The sequence below is a fragment of the Ceratotherium simum genome, chromosome 17 (genome assembly GCF_057802395.1).
Source record: "Ceratotherium simum simum isolate JZ-2026a chromosome 17, ASM5780239v1, whole genome shotgun sequence".
NCBI lineage: Eukaryota > Metazoa > Chordata > Mammalia > Perissodactyla > Rhinocerotidae > Ceratotherium > Ceratotherium simum.
In genome coordinates, this window is record NC_141916.1 from 1826224 (window position 1) to 1850018 (window position 23795).

General features: G+C 39.2%; 1 protein-coding gene across 1 annotated transcript in view; it reads right to left on the reverse strand.

Annotated features, from left to right (window-relative positions):
* FRS2 (fibroblast growth factor receptor substrate 2) overlaps positions 1–23496 on the reverse strand; it is an 83268-nt gene extending 59772 nt beyond the window's left edge. The window contains exon 1 of the mRNA XM_004429401.3: positions 22898–23496. The gene's annotated coding sequence lies outside the window, so the exon portion shown is untranslated. The remainder of the gene's footprint in view (positions 1–22897) is intronic.
* Positions 23497–23795: the final 299 nt, after the last annotated feature.

Here is a 23795-nt window from a genome sequence, read left to right on the forward strand (position 1 = left end):
GAAGCACTATAATCTGACATTTCCCTTCCCCATCTCCCTAACCTACCAGTCTCCCCCTTGTTCGCCCCATTCTAGCCACACAGCTCTCTTTCCTTTCCTCAAACACATCAAGCATATTCTCACTTCAGGCCTCAGGACATGGGTTCGCTCTGCCGGGAACACCAGATACCACTCTGGCTTATTCTTCCTCCCCTTCCTTTAGGACTTGGTTTTTACAAGTTATCTCATCAAAGAGATATGGCCCAGTACCCTAGGCAAGCCCAAAATATCTGCCTCGGATTTCCTTATTTGGCAGAGAATATGTAAGGAGAAATAAGTCATAAATTTTGGAGATGATAATCATTTGAAACACAAACATCAATTTTCATACCTTTGTGTCTAAACATCTATAGAGCAATACTGCCCCTTTTAAAAGATTCTTATGGTCCCAACTTCAAAAAATTAATGAAGATATAGCTACCATAGTGTGGTTTTACATTTTTGGTTGTTGTTTTGTTTTTAAATCATCTATACCACAACTCTAGAAAGGAATGGTGGAAAAATTTGAATTAAATGAATCCCATTAAAAAACAACAACTAGCAAAATAAATGGCATTCCCTTTCCTCCCACTCCTTTAGGACTCTCTGCTTAGGATTACATTATAAAGTTCCAAGTAATCTCAGGAAAAGTTTTAACTACTTTCAAATTTATCTGTTACCTTTAGGCACCATGACCACCAGAGAGAATCAAAAGAACTCACTAACTCTAACATGACTAGACTAGCTACGGCATGGTAGGGATGTCTGAACCTAATTATTTTTCTTTAAACAAACAAACTCCCCCTGGGCTAAGGCCTACTCTGCTTTGAAACATCCTGTGGCTGGCAAGCTTCAGGGTCTTAAGAGAGAGATAGCCAGGGGACAGAAAAAACAGCAAGTATGACTCAGTGATCACATTTAATAGTCTCTGAAGACCAAAACAAAGATACCAGTTCTGGCAAGAGTTCTCTAGAATTGCCCAAAAACTGACTTATCCACATACCTTTCATCTGAACAATCTATTTTCACTTAGTTTAAGGTTCACAAAGCATTTGTTATGTGCCTATCAGACTTTAGGTACAAAAATAAACCCAGAGTACAACGAAAACAATCAGTAGGGATTCTAAGAGTTCAATGATCAAACTTAATGTTAAAATCCGCTTTGGGGTGGGGGGCGAGGAGAATTCTTGAATATTTTTGTGCAGAAATGTCTCCACCCACTTGGAAATCAGACTTTAGTAAGTTCAACCACTTGAAAGAAGGCTAGTGATAGTAAAGTAACCTTTACGAGCATCTTCTCTGCGCCAGATACTTACATTAGCTCACTCAATGCTCAGACCCTCCCTACAGGAAAGATCCTAACAAAACACACAGCGTGGTTCAATAGCTTGTCCAAACCAGAAAGAGACAGGTCCGGGATGCAAAATCCCAGTCTTTCTCTTTTCACTATTATAATCTTCAGTAAACTGGAATAAAATTATTAGTCGCAAATACCCCATTTACCCCATAAGGAGTAACACGTAAACCCAGGCTGCTCATTTGAGAAATCTGTCCCATTCTTCCAAGGTTGTTTTAGACAAGAGGAGAAAGGAAAAGGCTCACTGCTATACACTAATAAGACACCTGGGGCTTTAAGGAATGAATCAGAAGTATACACTGCATTTAGGCCTGAGGGTCTGAGGAGGAGTAAGCTAGGCACAGCCTAGCTCACTGATTAGTATTCATTCCTAATGATTAATCTGAACCACTTCTAAGTGACTGAGGCTATTCCATATGTTCTGCGAAGTCAGGGAAGAAATGTTAAGATTTAATAGAGTGGGTACATAGGTGTTTATCAAAATAGTTTCTGTACTTTCCTGGATGTTTGAAATACTTCTCTCTTTCTCTCTCGATATAGACATAGACATATACAAACACATACACACTAAAGTATTTCATTAATTTCTTAAAATTTACAACAAAATTATTAGAGTTATGACTCCTAATTTTCCTTTTCTGGAAAATTCTCTCATGTGGAACACTTTAATTCCCAACACTATGGGATAACACACACTGGTCTCAGTTCTTTATACTCAACAGAATCTGATTTTTAATGTGTCATTAATTGGAAAATATTTTGTAGAAATATTTTCTTTCTAAATTGTAAACTTAATTTGTTATTTGATGCACCCACTGCTTTCACACAGTAAAAGTAACATACCTATTCTAAAATAAAAATCAAGGCAATTACTTAACTGTTAGGACACATTACCCAGGAAATGTGGCCTTGCTACATGAATGTCCTCAACTATTCCGAGAAAGTGAAAATTCCTTGGAACAAATTATCCCCATTGACTAAAAAACATGCTACTGAAACAACTTACTGCTTTACACAGAGCAGAGACTCAACAGATTGATGATTTAAACTTCCCAAAGACCTGAATTCATATGCTAGTCTTCTAAATACTTGATTGTGTCCTGGGAATTTTCAGCATAAATTAACACGTAATAAAAAATCTCCCTCACAATCTCATCCATTGCACTGACGGTTAAGAAAGATGAAGGGGAGGTAAGGAGAGGACACACTCACCCAGGACACTAATGATAAATAATACAAACTTATTTTTAAAAAACCTTAGGATTTTTGTTTTTTTGTTTTTTTCCCTCAACAACAAAACACTTTGTGAGCAGACCTATCACTAAGACCAAACAAAGATAATGAAATGGTCTGTATGGTTTTGAAATCAATTTCGGGGGGTATCACCTATGGCACTTGCTGTTTTGCTTTGTAGTTCAACAATACGGAAGTGCACAGCATACGGAGCACGTATTGTTTCTTGAAACTTCACCACATATACGATCTCTCCTTACAGTGAGTGTTTGTCTCTCCCTCTCCCTCCCTCCCTCCCTCCCTTCCTCTTGCACACACCCACACACAGTATGAATAATTACGTTTAAAAACTTTTGTTTTGTAGACAAACATGCTACTCACATTCTGGCCAAGATATAAAATGTACTTAGTAAGAAATAACATGACATCTTCACATGTGATTCTATGTAGAACACGAAGGTAAATATTTCCAGAGTTAATTTTCTTCCATGTCTTCAACATTTAACATAATGAAGAGATATACAAATCTAGACATCGCAGAGCCTGTGGCTTTACTATTCTTCACGAATTTTAATACAACACAATAAAATATTCACTATAGAGAGTAGCTTGGTATTAAAGCAGGTTTACCTCTGATCTTATTCCGGGGAGCTGTGTTACTTGAATACCAAACACCACCAGTATTTGATAGCCTCTTCTTGAAGATGCTGTCATCATACGTATGTGTCCCACAGACTGTCACCTAACTCCATTAACTTCCTCAAAAGTGGAAACCATTTTTGTAAAGCTCACTTCAGCCCATTTCTTTTCTAAAGGACAGTCTATAACTTCAAAAATAAAAGTCAACCAAGAGTTACAATTTTTTCCTAAATTCCTCCTTTATCTGCTAGGAGGAAAATACTATCTTCATTCTTTAGTAGTCCTGGTAGGCTCTAAATATTTTCAGCCATGTAATAGAAACAATTTTTCCCCACAACCAAGCTCTAAGACAATTTCTCACGGTGGGCACTGTACAAGGGACAAGGAAAGAAGGAATGGCCAACGTCTTCAGCCAGCTTCCAGCAAACTGAAAAGTAGTATTCACATCTCACGAAGGACCTTCAATGAATCCATATCCCAAAGCACTCAATTCGAGCTATACCTGTTTTCTCTGAACTACAGCTATGAAATACTGTTTCTCCTAAAATACACAAAACTTTCGGTTACAGCCATAAGATAACTCAGAGGAATTCAGTGGTCCTCCATAACCTGTGTCTCCTTCATTATACATAAATAACTTGCTTAAGAGTCTATATTTAAATCAAATGTAGGAAAAAATGCTAGGAAGGAGGCTGAGAAAGACAAAACTCATAAATTGGCCATAGTAAAAATAACAGACTTTGAGAGTGGGGCAAAAAAACCCCTGTGAGATCATTTTTTATTTTACAGGTGAAGAAACTGCAGCAGCTTATGAGCAAGAAAAGAACTGAAGTTCACGTTATAAATGGTATTTTCTCCCAGAATTACCCATTCCAACAAATCTATAATTGGTATTTTAGCTAATACATATATAACATATGTAATCAGAACAGATTGCCACGTTGAAGAGTTTAAATAAATGCATGAATTCTGAGTACAGTATATAAGTTAAGGAAAATTAGAAATGGCCCATGTGTCTTTTAGGAATGACAAAGTTCCAATAAGTAATCTGTTTCCTTGCTGCAGCTCTTTAGAACAGCCTGAGTTGGAGGGAGCACTGCTCCGGCCCAGCATGGCCTTTCTTATATAGATGACTAATTAAATTCACCATTAGCTAAGGTCCATAAAGATAAAAAACTGTGCATACGCCAACATCCTGTTTTCAACCTGGTAGCTTAATAAAAAGGACTAGTGCCCATTTGAGGATTGCTGGGCCACTAAAACAGTTCATAAAAGAGGCATAAATCTCAAAGGAAAGTAGGGGAATACCAGAGTATATAACATCAATTGCATTTATACAAAAATCCATTGTATACAGCCTGCATCGGACCAAAAACAAAAAATTCATAGAGAAATATGAGTTCTCAAATTAAAATTTATATCCTAGGAAAGATCAGATGGGGGTCAGGACAAAAAGCACAGTATATTCAATATTAAAAATCTAACACAAAGAGGACAAAAATCACTTTTAATTTCATGGACATTTACCGCACATCAAGTATTTCTCTAGTACCCAACTCACGTTTAGAACGTCTACAAGAGTACGTGTGTGGAAGGGCACTTGATCAACCAACATTCACAAAATTATAGCTGCCCATTCAGTCCCAAAGGCACAAGTGGATAAAATAACATTATTATAAAGTGCTGTTTTGGTAGCATAAAAAAATCTGCAGGACAGACAGACTTGTACTAAAGGAATAATTAACAAGAGCTGTGGTTTATGAAGAAATACTCTAGCATAGCTGACATCATAGGAACTATGGGAGCTTGTCTTTATGTTTTCTCCCCGCAAACCAAGTTGGATAGGTCCCAACTTAAATAACAGCTCCTGTTTATTACTCCTAGATATCACATATTTTTTTTAGCTTTAAAATAGAAGTACATGAGTCAATTTAAAATGCAAACTGGTACAGAGGCTTAAAACTTAACTATTTACTCTAGAGAAAGCAGTGATCCTAACTTAAAAAAAAAGGCCTCAATGACTTTCCTAAGGCAAAGTGGGTTGCCTTGTTTTTCAACCTACGATTACAAATAACAAAGGATATAGAGAACGCTGCTTGTAGGATAACATGAGCGTGCCGCCCATTCCGTCCATGTGTATTGTCTCTGTCTCTCCCTCTCCCGGGGTTGTCTGGGTGCGGTGCTTCTCCCTCCCTGCCTCAGTCTTGGTCACTCTAGGTCCCCTCTCCTTCTTGCCAACCTCTCTCTCTCTCACACTCAACAACTGGCTTGCAAGTGCTGATACTCAGAAAGAAAGCATTTTATCAGGCTGGAGCCTGTGTCTCAGTCACACAAGGAGAAAAAGAGCCAGAAATTATCCAATTTGTTGAAAATAGATAAAATTAAAGCCGCAAATTTTCAATTTCCTTTAAAATGCCTAAATACATATACATGCCATACATAAGATTTTAATAAACTTAGTAGAATCAATCTAACAGATTTATTTAGAGGATTTTGAGCAAATACTTGGGGGAGGGAGGAGGATTAAAAGAGTCGGTTTAACGCAGTGGTCATGAGCACAGGTTTGGAATCACAGCTCTGAGTTTGCGTCCCAGCTCTGCAGTGACTGTGATCTTGGGTAGGTTACTTACTCTCTCTTGGCCTATCACCTCAATTTAATGTGAGGATGAGCTGTGGTAACGTCTGTATGACACTCAGCACGGTGCCCAGCACAGAGGGAGGGCTCAGCACATATCACACCTAGAACAGCAGATGCAGGTGGCACGTCTATCGCTCTTTCTGTCTGCCTAACAGCTGAACTTTCCCTTATATCTGGGAATGTCCCCACTTCATGATTTCAGAAGGTCAAAGAGTTTTCCATGTCTTATATTTGAGAACTTCCCCCCCATCTTACGATTTCAAAAGGTTAAACACTTTCCCATATGTCCTGTACTTCTAGGACATGAGCTCTGCCAAACACACATGTCCAGCCAGACTGGAAATGGGCAATTCGTGAGCAGGAGAGGTAGGGACCAGAAGGAACTCGCACACTAACAGCGGAGCAGTTGCAGCAAGGTCGAGTCTGGGGCAGAGGCGGCAGCCCTCAGAGGCATCTACAGCTAGCAGTGTCACTGGGGCAGGCCGTGGCGGCTGTCAGTCTGTCTGCAGATGGGACTGGCACCCTCATGGGAATCGTTGTGCAATGTGATTTTGGGCATCGATTTTGGCTGCTTAGCCCTGAATCTGGTTCTCTAACCCTCCCAACAAGTCGATGAGCCACTGAGCTCTACCCAATATCCTTTTAAAATACACAATATGTTTGAATTGGTGTTTACTGCCACCAAGAATTCTGACTGACACATCAGTTAGGGGTAACATCCTTTCCCACCTGCCCCACCCCCACAGAGAAAAAAGATTCCATTTTTAATCTCTCCAAAGAAATAGAAAAGTATTGTTCACTTTCAACCAATGGATTTATCCTGTGAGGTCTTAAAAATCTTACTTTTAAAAATTTTAGATAATCATTCTCCTAATTTAGAATATGAGAAACATCTAATCAATTTTAGATTTACTTCAAAGGAACACAGTAAAGGAGAACTGATGACACAGTAAAATACCTATATGCAAGGAGTAACTATTAGTGAGATAGAAATTGTTCTTTTTTGTGTGTGTGTGTGAGGAAGACTAGCCCTGAGCTAACATCCGATGCCAATCCTCCTCTTTTTTGCTGAGGAAGACTGGCCCTGGGCTAACATCCATGCCCATCTTCCTCTACTTTACATGGGACGCCGCCACAGCATGGCTTAAGAAGCGGTGTGTCGGTGCGCACCCGGGATCCAAACTGGCGGACCCTGGGCCACCGCAGCAGAGCACGCGCACCCAACCACCTTGCGCCACCTGGCTGGCCCAGAGAAATTATTCTAACGTGCCTGAAACCACCCTCGATGTATTCCCAACAGCCCTCTTCCCAGCAGGGGCTTTTTACCTGAGGTTCTATAACCAAAGAGTTCCCTCTGCCTCTTAAGGGTCATTTTAAGGTCAAAAATTTAAAAGTTATTATCAAAAGGACTTAAATATTCTTCTTTCGTTTTAACAAATAACTCCATGAAATACCTATATAACAAAACTATTCAATTCTCTATTAAAACAGTACAGAGCAAGTCAGTGCCCAATTGCCACAGGCGGAGTTTTCAGTGTGTAAAGCACACTCCTCTTCCTCTGCCAGATTTCTCTGCAGGACTATCTTATAGCTGAGCAATGCATTTTCCACTGTCTAGAATGTTAAAGCTCAAATCTGTTAATTTTATTACTTGTTAATATAAATGTGATACAAGGTTTGTGAGGAGGGTGAAACTGGGGGACTAAATGTGTGCGTGGTTTTTTTTTTAATACCAGGAGCCAGTTACTATATAGAGTTGAAACTGTTTTAATGAATAAAAGAATAATCTAAACAAAGTTAAACATAGCTTTTTTTAAAAAAGTGACAGTCTTTTCAGATTAAAATTTAGAAAGAGGAATCAAATACTTGGAAATGTATATTGACATCTAATATATACCTAACATACTAAAAATTCAGTAGAAAAAAACTGAATTTTGGCAGAAAAAAAAGGTCAGAGAATTTCAGGGTTCATGACAATCATGCGCTAGAGCTATGTGACAGGACGGAAGTTGCTGAGGCCTTGAGAGTTAAGCAACTCACCCAAGGAACCGATCTGATTTCTAGCTGAGTGATGTCATTAAAACATCTTCTGCTTTTCCTTCAAAATGAGTCAAAATAAAGTTAATTGAACACCAGATGGTATTAATTCCTGGAATTAAAGTAACAAAAAAATACTAAATCCAAGGCAAGTGATTTCAAAACCCAACTATTAATATTCTTTTCAATATAAAGTTCTGATTTATGATCATTTATAAATACCCTGGACTTATCAATGTAGAAAAAGTCATCAGGAAAAGTAAAAACTTTTTATAGTGTCCATAAGTTCATGTCCATGTAACTCCCAAGATGTGTTATAAAGTAAAATCATTTTTGCCTATGTGCTAAGGGCTGTTTCATTAATCACCAATTATAAGCTATTGGTTGTTATTTACTGCATGCCCTCAGAAAGCAACTTATACCTAAACATCATGAATTTAAATTTATGCCATTTAACCAAAAAAAAAATTTTTTTTTTTCTGGTCATAATCCACCTGCCCTAAAAGGACACCATAATCTCTTATGGAAAAGTTCCTTTGCATTTGGTTACCTTATACTAAACATAGCAGGAACTTTCTACTCAGGGGAGTAAGAAGAAAAGTTCTCACAAAACCTAACTCTTCTTTTTTTTTTTTTTTTTTAAAGATTTTATTTATTTATTTTTTCCCCCCAAAGCCCCAGTAGATAGTTGTATGTCATAGCTGCACATCCTTCTAGTTGCTGTATGTGGGACGCGGCCTCAGCGTGGCCGGAGAAGCAGTGCGTCGGTGCGCGACCGGGATCCGAACCCGGGCCGCCAGCAGCAGAGTGTGCACGCTTAACCGCTAAGCCACGGGGCCGGCCCCAACCTAACTCTTCTTTAAACGAGGCTTGTACAAGTCAGCCTTACAAACTAGCTATGCTTGCGCCTCCTGAGAGGTCCAGAAGCAGCAGGGCTGAGAAGGGCCTCAGGCCAGCTCGGGATTACCACCCTACTATGAAGAGTCATTTATGCTATGAAACAACAAACAATCAGGAAAAAAAGGAACTAACGGACTCCTACCAAAATCAGGTGCAAGAACAAAAACTACATGAGGGGCCGGCCCCGTGGCTTAGCGGTTAAGTGCACGCGCTCTGCTACAAGCGGCCCAGGTTTGGATCCCAGGCACATACACATGCACCGCTTCTCCGGCCATGCTGAGGCGGCGTCCCACATACAGCAACTAGTAGGATGTGCAACTATGACATACAACCATCTACTGGGTGGCTTTGGGGAGAAAAAGGGGAAAAAAAAGAGGAGGATTAGCAATATATGTTAGCTCAGGGCTGGTCTTCCTTAGCAAAAAGAGGAGGATTGGCATGGATTTTAGCTCAGGGCTGATCCTCATCACAAAAAAAAAAAACAAAAAACTACATGAAACCCAAAAGAGAACAGGGAGAGAAGATGAGCATACAGAGACAAACAAGGTTTACAGCAAGAATAGCAAACTCAGCACAGGTACTGCTGTTTCCCCCCTTCAAGGCTGGCCCACACAGGGAACGGGTGACAGCCCTGTGGAGCTTGGCAAAGGCCTCAGAAACCTCTAGATGGCTATTACAAAGCAATGGAATTTGTCAGACCACACCAAACACTGCCATTCCTGGGTTAGACTGACTGGAGGAAAGTTATGGAGAAAAACCATCAAGGAGGGAATGAGTATAAGAAAAAACAGTACCAGTACGAGCCACAAATATTTACTGAGCTATTTCATATTTTAATTTTTAGGTTACATATACTGTTTCATTTAATCCTCACAACAAACTTCGTAACTACTAACATTATGCCCATTTTATAGATAAGAAAAAAATGAGGTTTATGGAATTTTAAACAACCAACTTGCCGGAGTCATACATACAATAAATGGTGGAACTGAGGCTCTAACACAGACCTGAGCACTTTACCACTCCTTTCAATGAATCATGGAATTTAACAACTGACCTAACCCTCTATCCACTTCTCATGCAAATCCACCAAAACAGACTTTTTTAAATAAAATTTTAATTATTTAAGTAATAGCATGTTTCTAACAGAAAGTCTGGAAAATATAATGGATGTACCAAAATTCATCTTTATTACTGCATTTATAATTAATATTTTAATGAACACCTTGTACATGAATCTCTGTGCACATTTTTATTCTATTTATAAAATATTATAAATGGAATTCTGGGTCAAAGAGTGTGAATACATTCTGACAGAACATCTGATTTTAATATTACTGAAATGATGAAGAGACGGTGGTTTCCTGAGAAAAACAACAATGGCTTGTTCTCTCTTGTATCCACAATGCCTAGGCACATGTGCAAGTGTTCAACGACTGCTGAATGAATGAAGAGGGTTCTCTTCCCTTAGCATACAGTCTCTGAAGGGAGAATCAAATAGAGCAGGCTCCCAAATTAGAAGACAACAATCAGGCCAAATATCAAATTCATTCATAGGCTACATAAAACTCTTCTTAGGCAGAGAAGAGCATGAATATTGACAATCCTTCAAATATATTTCCATATGTTTAAAAGAGTTTGGACATCTCATTGTATATTTAAAGAATATAGTATTTTTTTTTTTTAAGGTTACTCTAACTGTTTATTGCAGTAACATTGGTTTATAACATTGTAAAAATTTCAGGTGTACATCATTGTACTTCTATTTCTGCATGGACTACATCATGTTCACCACCAAAATACTAATTACAACCCATCACCACACACATGTACCGAATTATCCCTTTCACCCTCCTCCCTCCCCCCTTCCCCTCTGGTAACCACCAATCCAATCTCTGTCCCTATGTGTTTGTTTATTGTTGTTATTATCTACTACTTAATGAAGGAAATCATACGGTATTTGACCTTCTCCCTCTGACTTATTTCACTTTGCATTATACCCTCAATGTCCATCCATGTTGTCACAAATGGCTGGATTTCATCGGTTCTTATGGCTGAGTAGTATTCCATTGTGTATATATACCACAGCTTCTTTATCCATTCATCCCTTGATGGGCACTTAGGTTGCTTCCAAGTCTTGGCTATCGTGAATAAGGCTGCAATGAACACAGGGGTGCATGTACCTTTGCAAATTGGTGTTTTCAAGTTCTTTGGATAAATACCCAACAGTGGAATAGCTGGATCATATGGTAGTTCTATCGTTGATTTTTTGAGGAATCTCCATACTGTTTTCCATAGTGGCTGCACCAGTTTGCACTCCCACCAGCAGTGTATGAGAGTTCCCTTCTCTCCACAACCTCTCCAACACATGTTGTTTCCTGTCTTGTTAATTATAGCCATTCTGACAGGCGTGAGGTGATATCTCATTGTAGTTTTGATTTGCATTTCCCTGATAGTTAGTGATTTTGAACATCTTTTCATGTGTCTGTTGGCCATCTGTATATCTTCTTTGGAGAAATGTCTGTTCAGGTCTTTTTGCCCATTTTTAATTGGGTTGGTAGTTTTTTTGTTGTTGAGATGCATGAGTTCTTTATATATTTTGGAGATTAAGCCCTTATCAGATGTATGGTTTGCAAATATCTTCTCCCAATTGTTAGGTTGTCTTTTTCGCTTTTGTTGATGGTTTCCTTTGCTGTGCAGAAGCTTTTGAGTTTGATGTAGTCCCATTTGTTTATTTTTTCTATTGTTTCTCTTGCCTGGTCAGATGTGGTGTTTGAAAAGATGTTGCTAAGACTGATGTGGAAGAGCGTACTGCCTATGTTTTCTTCTAGAAGTTTCACAGTTTCAGGTCTTACATTCAAGTCTTTAATCCATTTGGAGTTAATTTTTGTGTATGGTGTAAGGTAAGGGTCTACTTTCATTTTTTTGCATGTGGCTATCCAGTTTTCCCAACACCATTTGTTGAAGAGACTTTCTTTTCCCCATTGTATGTTCTTGGCTCCTTTGTCAAAGATTAGCTGTCCATAGATGTGTGGGTTTATTTCTGGGCTTTCGATTCTATTCCATTGATCTGTGTGTCTGTTTTTGTGCCAGTACCATGCTGTTTTGGTTACTATAGCTTTGTAGTATATTTTGAAATCAGGGAGTGTGATACCTCCAGCTTTGTTCTTTTTTCTCAGGATTCCTTTAGCTATTCGGGGTCTTTTGTTGTTCCATATAAATTTTAGGATTCTTTGTTCTATTTCTGTGAAAAATGTTGTTGGAACTTTGATAGGGATTGCATTGAATCTATAGATGGCTTTAGGAAGTATGGACATCTTAACTATGTTAATTCTTCCAATCCAAGAGCACGGAATATCTTTCCATTTCTTTGTGTCCTCTTCAATTTCTTTCAGCAATGTTTTATAGTTTTCGTGTACAGATCTTTCACCTCTTTGGTTAAGTTTATTCCTAGGTATTTTATTCTTTTGTTGCAATTGTAAATGGGATGGTATTCTTAATTTCTCTTTCTGCTACTTCGTTGTTAGTGTACAGAAATGCAACTGATTTTTGTATGTTGATTTTGTATCCTGCAACTTTACCATAGTCGTTTATTACTTCTAAAAAGTTTCTGGTTTATTCTTTAAGTGTTTCTATATATAAAATCATGTCATCTGCAAATAGTGACAGTTTCACTTCTTCCTTTCCAATTTGGATCCCTTTTATTTCTTTCTCTTGCCTGATTGCTCTGGCTAGGACTTCCAATACTATGTTAAATAGGAGTGGTGACAGTGGGCATCCTTGTCTGGTTCCTGTTCTTAGAGGGATAGCTTTCAGTTTTTCACCATTGAGGATGATATTAGCTGTGGGTTTCTCATATATGGTCTTTATTATGTTGAGGTACTTTCCTTCTATACCCATTTTATTCAGAGTTTTTATCATAAATGGATGCTGTATCTTGTCAAATGCTTTCTCTGCATCTATTGAGATGATCATGTGATTTTTATTCTTCATTTTATTAATGTGGTGTATTACGTTGATTGATTTGCGAATGTTAAACCATCCCTGCATCCCTGGAATAAATCCCACTTGATCATGGTGTATAATCTTTTAACGTATTGTTGTATGCGATTTGCTAGTATTTTGTTGAGGATTTTCAGATCGATGTTCATCAGTGATATTGGCCTGTAATTTTCTTTTTTGTGTTGTCCTTGTCTGGTTTTGGTATCAGGGTAATGTCAGCTTCGTAGAATGAGTTAGGAGCTTCTCTCCTCAATTGTTTGGAAGAGTTTGAGAAGGATAGGTATTAACTCTTCTTTGAATGTTTGGTAGAATTCACCAGGGAAGCCATCTGGTCCTGGACTTTTATTTTTGGGGAGGTTTTTGATTACTGTTTCGATCTCCTTACTGGTGATTGGTCTATTCAAATTCTCTACTTCTTCTTGATCCAGTTTTGGAAGGTTGTATGATTCTAAGAATTTATCCATTTCTTCCAGATTGTCGAATTGGTTGGCATATAGTTTTTCATAGTATTCTCTTATAATCTTTTGTATTTCTGAGGTGTCTGTTGTAACCTCTCCTCTTTCATTTCTGATTTTACTTATTTGTGCCTTCTCTCTTTTTTCTTGGTGAGTCTAGCTAAAGGTTTGTCAATTTTGTTTATCTTTTCAAAGAACCAGCTCTTGGTTTTATTAATTTTTTCTATTGTTTTTTTGGTCTCTATTTCATTTATTTCTGCTCTGATTTTTATTATTTCCTTCTTCTACTGATTTTGGGCTTTGTTTGTTCTTCTTTTTCCAGTTCCTTTAGGTGCATTGTTAGATTGTTTATTTGAGATTTTTCTTGTTTGTTGAGATAGGCCTGTATTGCTATAAACTTCCCTCTTAGAACCGCTTTTGCTGTATCCCATAAATTCTGGCATGTCGTATTTTCATTTTCATTTGTCTCCAGGTATTTTTTGATTTCTTCTTTGATTTCTTCATTAACCCAATCGTTGTTCAGTAGCATTTTGTTTAATCTCCATGTATTTGTGGCTTTTCTGATTTTCTTCCTATAGTTGATTTCTAGTTTCATACCGTTGTGGTCAGAAAAGATGGTTGGTATTATTTCAATCTTCTTAAATTTATGGAGACTTGTTTTGTGGCCTAATATGTGATCAATCCTGGAGAATGTTCCATGTGCATTTGAAAAGAACGTGTATTCTTCGGTTTTTGGATGGAATGCTCTGTATATATCTACTAGGTCCATCTGTTCTAGTGTGTCGGTTAAGGCCAATGTTTCCTTATTGATCTTCTGTTTGGATGATCTATCCGTTGGTGTAAGTGGAGTGTTAAAGTCCCCTACTATTATTGTGTTACTGTCTATTTCTGTTTTTATGTCTGTTAATAATTGCTTTATATATTTAGGTGCACCTACATTGGGTGCGTAGATATTTACAAGTGTTATATCCTCTTGTTGGATTGTTCCCTTGATCATTATGTAATGCCCTTCTTTGTCTCGTTTTACAGTTTTTGTTTTAAAGTCTATTTTGTCTGATATGAGTACTGCTACCCCTGCTTTCTTTTCATTGCCATTTGCGTGGAGTATCTTTTTCCATCCCTTCACTTTCAGTTTGTGAGTGTCTTTAGGTCTGAAGTGTGTCTCTTGTATGCAGCATATATATGGGTCTTGTTTTTTTATCCAGTCAGCCACCCTATGCCTTTTTATTTGGGCATTTAGTCCATTGACGCTTAAAGTAGCTTTTGATACGTATGTCCTTACTGCCATTTTTTACCTTTTTTTTTTTCCCTCAGTGTTTTAGTAGTCCTTCTCTGTTCCTTACTTCTTCTATACAGAATTGATGGTCACTTTAGTTTGACCTCTGTCTGAAAGCTGTACTCTTTAACTACCCTCCTCCCCTCCTTGTTTTTGATATCATATCCAACTTCTTTTTTGTGCATTTGTATCCATTACGTCTAATCGTGGGAAATAGATAATTTTTCCTATTTGTGGTCTTCTCTTTTCCCCTTAAATCAGTCCCCTTAACATTTCTTGTAACACTGGTTTCTTGGTGACAAACTCCTTTAATTTTTGCTTGTCTGGGAAATTTTGATCTCTCCTTCCATTTTGAACGATAACCTTGCTGGGTAGAGTATTCTTGGCTGTAAGTTTTTTCCTTTTAGCACTTTAAATATATCGCCATTCTCTTCTAGCCTGTAAGGTTTCTGCTGAGAAGTCAGCTGATAGCCTTATGGGGTTTCCTTTGTATGTAACTTGACATTCTCTTCATGCTTTTAGGATTCTCTTTATCTTTAATTCTGGACATTTTGATTATGATGTGTCTTGGTGTGGGCCTCTTTGGGTTTATCTTGTTTGGGGCTCTCTGTGCCTCCTGTACCTGGATGTCTGTTTCCTTCCTTAGGTTAGGGAAGTTTTCATCTATTATTTCTTGAAATAGATTCTCTGCCCCTTGTCTCGCTCTTCTCCTTCCGGGACACCTATAACACGGATGTTAGTGCGCTTTGATGTTGTCCCAGAGGTCCCTTAGACTGTCCTCACTCTTTTTAATTCTTTTTCTCTTTACCTGTTCACCTTGGGTAATTTCTTCTAGTCTTTCTTCCAGCTCACAGATCCGCTCTTCTGTATCCTCTACTCCGCTTTTGAGTCCCTCTAATGAATTTTTCATTTCCAGTATTGTATTCTTCATTTCTGATTGGTTCTTTTTATATCTTCCATTTCTTTGTTGACATTCTCACTGAGTTCATCTATTCTTCTCCCCAGATCAGTGAGCATCCTTAACACTCTTAGTTTTGAACTCTCTGTCGGGTAGGTTGCTCATTTCTGTTTCACTTAGTTCCTTTCTGGGGTTTTGTCCTGTTCCCTTACTTGGAATGTATTCTTTTGCCTCCTCATTTTGCCTCTTTCCTGTGCTTGTGTCTATGTATTAGGTAGGTCAGGCACGCCTCCTGCTCTTGGATAGGTGACCTTATGTAAGTGATGGCTTAGGAGGCTTCCAGTGTGCTTCCCTCAGTTCTCAATGTTCCAGGGTGGCCCCTATGTGGGCTACGTGTGTGCTTCTATTGTGGCCTGTTAGCTCTCCCATAGGCTACCAGGAGGCTGAGTTATGCTCCTGGCCAGCTGTTGTAATGCTCAGCTGCTTGTAGTTGTTGTGGGCCCTTCAGTCTCTTTATCAGGTGTGAGGAGCCCCAGCACAGTTGGCTGCAAGTTCTAATACCACATCTGTGTTGCAGTATTTCTTTAAGTGAGTAGGCCCTCAGCGTGGCAGGTTGTTAGGCTCAGGGCCTTAGAATTGCTGTAAACCTCTAGCCTATTAGGTCTCTTGTCAGCTCTCTGAGGATTGCAGCTGGGTGGGGCTGGCCTTAGGCACAGGAGCACCCAATTGTTTCAGGCTTTGGAAGGTGGGGCAAACCTCCTATGTGGGTCTTTGAGAAGCACAAGTCTTCTGCAGCTGACAAGCCCTGCCGCCCACAGGTCCACACACACAGTCAACACAGTCCTGCCCCGTGAGCGCCCACCTCCCCAAGCGGACCCAGTCTCTCCACGGCGGGAGCTCCCACACACCTCGCCACCACCCCACACTCTCCACCCGCCCTTGTGCACACCCTGCCCCGCTCAAGTCAGCTCAGCTGCCAGGCTGCAGAAAATCCAGTCACCAATCTATGCAGGCCCACACGTTGCCTGAGGGTTTGCTGTTAGGTGGGGCCAGTCTCTAGGGTGGGCTGCCTGCCCTGGCTGAGCTGGGATTAAATCGGTGCTCTAGCGGTGGAGCAGACCCTGGGCTAGCAGGTCTCAGGAAAACTCCACGATGCTCTGTGTCAGCATCGCCACACCAGGCCACAACAATGGCCGCCGCCAATGTCCCAGTCCCTGGAGAGGTCTCACCTCACCAGATGCACTCAGGGCCTATTAGGTGAGTCTCTTGTCACCAAAGCAGTGTGCACCTTTCTTTCTGGTGATTTTAGGATGCTTTCTGGAACGGGTGAGTTTGTGCGCGGGCCCTTTAAGAGCCAGTTTTAGTTTCTTTGTGAGCCGGGTTTTCTGGGGTGCTCCCCAATGCTTTAGTAGCAGCAAAGCTCAGATATTATGCCGCTGGTCTCGATTGTGCTGGGTCCACACAATGCCCACAGCGGGGCGCCTCGCTCAGGGCCCCGCGCCTCCAGGGAGGGTGCGTACCTGTGAGCTGCTCCCGGCGGCCGTGACGCTGGCGGCTTGTGAAGGCGGCGTTTTTCCTCTCCGGAAGGGAGTCTCTGCCTCTTCCACCCCAGTTAGGATTGTCCATTGTTGCAGGAGTTCCTCTTATCCAGTTTTCAGCTCTGTCTCAGGGGTAATTTTTCCACGAGTAGTTGTAAATTGGCTGTGTCCACGGGAGGAGGTGAGTTCAGAGTCTGCCTACGCCGCCATCTTGACTCCCTCTCCAGAATATAGTATTTAAGTAGGTATATAACACACTGAAGACATTATTTCTGCCATTTTAAGTTAGTATCTAAATGCTATAATCTGTTATTGTCCATGGAGATCATTTCAGAACATGTTCATATACCAAATTCAAAGAGCTAAATATTTTAATAGTAGCTAGATTTGTCATTTTATTTTTTCTATCAAAAATCATCATCTACTATCATCAGGTTCTAATGATATTATAGCACACAATGTCCCCATAAAGATGAAAAAGAGATTCACTACAAAATAATGTTCCAGTCATTGATCTAGCACGTTACATGTATAATTTAATCCTCAAAATATTACATGGTAGGTATTATTATTATAATCTCTATTTTATAGGTAAAGAAACTGAAGCACAGAGAGGTTAAGAAACTTGTTTGTTGCTCTGAATCCAGGCATTCTGGTCACGCCTCTAATCACTACACAGAATTGACTCCCAGTAACAAGCAAAAAGCACTGAAGTTTCTGGTGTAGTCTTCCATTGACTCTGATGAGGAAGCGCACAAGGACAGCATGCCTGACAGAAATTAGGAAATTTAATCAATCCAGGTGGATTATTTAGTCATTTAGTAAATAATTATCTATTGCAGACCAAAAACTGTCTCAGAATGTGGGAGTGCTCTCCAAACCTTGAAAAACACTAGGTCTAAGAAAGAAAGACAGAGACAGATCGTATAATGCAGGTATCTAGTGTAGACAGATAGATCTAATGTAGTGAGAATAAAACAGAATTACTCACAGGTGTCATGGCACAGAAGGAGTAATCAGCCCTGCCTAGGGCCCTCAGAGAAGCTGCACTGAGGAGGAAAGGCCTCAACTGCACCTTGAATAACAGACTTTTACAGAAATTTCTAGGAAACAGTCTGCCTCCCCAAATTACCCACACACAAGGCAGGTTCTCACTACTATGAGAACAGTAGCGCAGAACATGTCCTCACACAGTGACACCATCTTGAGTTTGCTGGGGAGAGAGGAGAAGACCACGCAAACCCTGCTAACACGACAGGAACCAGTGATAAAGAAGGCGCCCATCAATCAAGCTTAATTTTATAGCCAACAGAGCAATAAAACTGCCTTTATTTGGAATACCTGTATATAAATTCCCAACTTTAAAAAGCCTTAAATTTAAAAAATAATAATAAGGAATGTAGGGGGGAAAGGAGACCTCTGGTTAGGCTTGACTGACCTTGACTCCTTCCTGAAACTTACCTTAAAAAGTTAAAGGAGTTTTTAGAAGTATAAAACCCATAAAGATTAAGAGAATGGGGAAAGACACAACAGCAAATGAGAGAAGTCAATAATATTTTGGAAGCTAGAAAGGGAAAAAAAGTGGTAAATAACCCAACAAGACCAAGAAAGCTGAAACCTGAGAGGAAGAAGCCATCAGGAAGGAAGCTGATCAAGACAGAGAGTAGAATAATGGTTTCCAGAGGCCGGGGAGGAGGAAGACACTGGGAGTTATCGTTTAATAGGTACAGAGTTTCAGTTTAGGATGATGTAAAAGTTCTGGAGACTGATGGACAGACGGAACGGTTACAAAACAATGTGAATATACTTAATAAGACTGAATTGTGACACTTTAAAATGGTTACAATGGAAAATTTTATGTTATGTTTCTTTTACCACATTATCACAATAAAGAAAAGTAGTAGTAAGCTGACTCATGCTGGAAAGATTCAGGTAGTGGAAGCAGGATGAAGACAAAAACGCAGGGTGAGGCTTGAAACGAGATGACTAGGTGAAAGTTCATTTAAGTAGCCTCACCCCCAAAACCAATCTTCTCCCCATCCCTGATGAAAGTCTAGAGATGCATCTCTGGAGAGGGTGGAGCAGAGACCCTGATCTTAGGAACACAAGTCACACCTGAAAGCAAGACAAAACGCCTTACTGGAAACCAGGGAGAACTGGGTGAGAGTCTGCGTTCTGAACAGGATGCAGACGGGCGTCTCCAACAGAAAACGGAACAGAGAGACAACCTGATGTGTCCAACGAGAGTGAAAGGTTTCAGATTTATCACAGCACTGCGAATGAATTAACAATAGGCACAAAGTACATAAAATTTAAAACTCGGATAATTATGTGGGAAAACACTAAGTTGGACAAGATAGAAAATACAATCATAGCGAATTCTGTGACAGCTGTGAAAAATATTTGCATGGCCATAATAATTTAAATACTAAATAAAGAATTTACCAAAAATATCTGATGTCCTATAAAAGGAGAAGGAGAGAAAGGGAAGTATATGTAAATGTTTGCAGGAGGTAGGGAGAGATGACTAATCCTCATTTTTCTTAGAAGTCAGTAGCTACTGTGTAAAATGGAAACCCAACACAGAGTAGAACCAAGTTAGAAAAACAAAGGCAAATATCAGAACAAACAGCTGAAAGAATTGAAACTGACTGCTTCTAAAGATTGGGAATTGGAGGTGAAAAGGGGAGAAATAGGGAACTGCAGTTTTTATAAGCGTTGAAATATTATTCAACTTTTAAAAGTACATATATACAAATATCACTTTAATTTTAAAATAAAAATTTAATTTAAAAAAGCAGGGGTCGGCCCCGTGGCTTAGTGGTTAAGTGCGTGCGCTCCGATGCTGGCGGCCCGGGTTCGGATCCCGGGCTCGCACCGACACACCGCTTCTCCGGCCATGCTGAGGCCGCATCCCACATACAGAAACTAGAAGGATGTGCAACTATGACATACAACTATCTACTGGGGCTTTGGGGTTAAAAAAAATAAAAATAAATAAATAAATAAATAAATAAATAAAATAAAAAAGCAGATTTTGTAATGATGTTAAAAAGATCTAAAATTGTCTAAATTGAGTATGTATCCTTGTTTTCAAACTATTATGCTGATTTCTGTTAATTCTTAAAATTTTCAGTAGTATTGAGGTCAATAGTACTAAATACCTTTCTTAGAGCACAATCTATGAACTGATACAGTATGCAATTCACGGGAGAAATACTTTGGGCATGCAGCAACTGTAAAGCCTAACTGTTTAAAACCATTCTATAAAGACAGTATTTTATTTATTCCTTTCCCCCTAAAAAGATATATTTATATAAAAGCTTATATTATATCTTGGGTCTTTGAATGGCTAGCATTTGTAAGCACCAGTGACGGTAGAGTAGAACCTATATTCAAGTCTGAATGTCAAATGATACAAATGGACAAAGTGAAAGGCTACCTCATGGAAAAATACACAAAGTACTAAATACGCAAAAGAAAACAGAAAACAATCTTATCTGCAATAACTGTAGCAACCTGCAACTTTTTAAAAGTCACATTCTTGTGGGCACAAATTCACCAACTAAATATAATCTAATTAACATATTTCTTCTACACAGTCAAAACCAACAACTTCATTCCAGAAAAAGAATAATGCTTCAAAGCACAAGATTAAAACCATGAGCAACTACCTCAGAATCTACTGGCGTGTGTGTGTGTGTGTGTGTGTGTGTGTGTTTTGTATGTGTGTGAGAAAGACTGGTCCTGAGCTAACATCTGTGCCCATCTTCCTCTATTTTGTATGTGGGACACTGCCACAGCATGGCTTGATGAGTGGTGTAGGTCCACGTCCAGGATCTGAACCCTCGAACCCGGGCCGCCAAAGCAGAGTGCGCTGAACTTAACTACGCCACCAGGCTGGCCTCTATTGATTTTTTTTTTTAATTAATGAAGTTCTTTTCATATAAAAGATAAAAACTATGAGACTTGGTTTGCTTTTCCAGCAGTACTAATGGACTGTGCTGATCTACAACACATAGTTGCTCAATTTCACATATCGACTACACACAAATTTACAAATAATTAAACAACTATTACAAAGGCTGCAGAGCCTTAAAATCATATGTTATATTATTTACATTGCACACCCATGTAATCAAATAAGAAACAGAGCCAGAGATACAGCAACCGAAGAAAATCTCAAGTATTTATCATGGAGTGCCCACATGTCAGGGAACAGGAGAGGGAGAAATGCATCTGAGATGACACTCCTGCACTCAAGTCTGAAATTCAGCAGAAGAGGTAAGAAGTGTGCATGGTGAGGCTGCCAAGACTGAGACATGAAAACAACTCATGAATAATATAAAGCAGTGAAATGACACAGTACTAAACTACAAAATATAAAGGATAATTATAAATTTAGACAAGAGAAGATAACACTTGCCTTGAAAGAGGAAGTAGGCACTGAACTAGGTCTCAAAGAAGTAGAAAGGCATTTGAGGAAATAAGGGAGAAAGATCAATGTCACTCTCTCTCTAGTTTCTGCTGTATACTTAAAATTTTCCATAATGAAATACTGGGAGCAAATGTATGCAAAATCAAAAAAGGAAAGTAATCTGAAAGAAAATTGACTCAGAAAAGGGAAAATAAATGAAGTAGTAAACAGAGAGGGAACTATCCACAAACAAAGAAAAAAAAACTTAACCAACAATCATATATCTCGTGTATCAATAAACGTTCACATTATTTTGATTAGCCTCATTCCATTATTTGAGGGAGAATAAGAGCATTATAATCCCATTTCCACAATGAGACTCACAAAGTTTTGTTTAGCAATAAAACTACGTAAGTACAGCTGAGATTTCCTGATTCCCAGTCCTGTAATCTATCCATTATACTACACGCTACTTCACGCGCGAAGTATTTTACACTGGAGTTACTTCGTTATCAACCTCCCTCTCCTACCACAACCAAAAACATCAGGATGCTATCGATAGCCACTATAAAAAAAATAAAAAGGCCCATTTTTGAGCAAGTATGCTGTAATACACAATAGCCGAATGAGTCTCACTTAGGACCACAAAACTTTTATGACCAGAATCACGGCCTTTCCAGTAAATCCAGACATGTTACTATTCCAGGGCATCCTCTAGCCAACAAGGCCATGCCAATGGTCAGAAAAGGGCAGAGGCTGGTGCTGAGGCAGCAAACCCGAGAGCTAAAGTCATAGCTCCAAGGTATTCAGATACAGAATTTTTTCAATGTTTTATCTAAATTATTTTGGTTGTAAGCCGACAGCTACATAAAAATAGGGATTTAAAATCAAAGAAAAATGCTTAATATATCTAAGTGAAACACTATAATCACATTCATGAAACGTACCAGTTATGCCATATTAGTCACAAACTTGTTACAAGCTTTCTCAGAATTATAATTATTATTATTCTTTACACCTAAAATTTTCCCTTCTCTAAATTATTAAGATATAATTAACTTTTCCACATCTACAAATGGTATCCACGTTTACCAGTTATCCCAAACTAGATTAATACTCATCACAAACAAAAACACCCACTGGTCCAGCCCCTGGGCACCATGGTCCCTTAGATTCTCTCCCTTCCTTCTCTGTTTCCCCACACCCAAAGGCTGAAGAGTCTCATGCTCTCCCATTACACCCCACCTGAAACACCCCTGAGCAGTAGTCAGGTGCTCCCCCCCTTCCATAGGGATCCACTACTGAATTAATTGATCCCACTTACTTAGTATACAGAAGAGGGTAACTAAGTTTCCTTCCAATATTTTCACTTGTTTTTATGTGTGACTAGGAGGAGCAGGGAAAAGGAGTTTTGAACGGAGGCACAAAAGAGCCAAAGACAATCTTCAGCCTTCTAAGGTAGCTGTGGCACACACAAAGAGCAACGTACCTGGCATGCAGGACCAGAGTCTTAATCCCAGCTCTGCCACGTTTCTGTTTCTAGTTCGGCGACCTTCTTCACCTAGCACTTCAACTTGCCATGTTCAGGTTCCAAAAGCATCTCTAGGAAACTGCCTTCACTTGGCATCTTTGATAACGACGATGATGATGAAGCAGAGCGGCAGATGCGGCAGAAACAGAAACAGAGGTGGTGGAGCTGATGGTGGGGGTGGTAAGCCCACAGAACTGGCAAACTTTGAAGGAGCCTGCGACACGGAGAGGTTGGAGGCTCCTGAGATTCTGGTCAATGACCAAAAACACACACGAATTGTTCTAAAAACTGTAATTTAAAATCCTAGTTATTTAACCAACATTTGTCTAGTGCTTACTATGTGTGCCAGTAACTGTTCTAAGCACTTTACAACTTATTTAATCTTCATAACAACCTTATGACATAGGTGCCAATACTATCCCCATTTTTTAGATGGAGAAACTGAGGCACAGAGAGAGTAAATCACTTACCCAAGTCACACAGCTAAGTAAGTGGTGGAGCCAGGATTCAAACTCAGGCAATCTGACTCCCAAATCCATGTTCTTACTCCACTAAGCAGCCATGGAGTTGCGGATGGATCATTATGTCTCCTTACCTTTGGATATGTCATGTGAATTTTAGCACACATCTTCCTAATTATGTCCGTCTTAGAGTAACATTTAAAATGTTATTATCTGAACCTATCAGCAAGGAAATAATTGTAGTGGGTATCAAGAGCAAATCAGAAACTAGGATCAGTGTTTTATCAATCATATTCAGAAACTCAATAATAAACGGTAACATTCACTAAAGTACTTTATTAGCCATTCAGGAATTTAGTATTTTTAATTTTCTGAAAATGTATCAGTTCATGCAC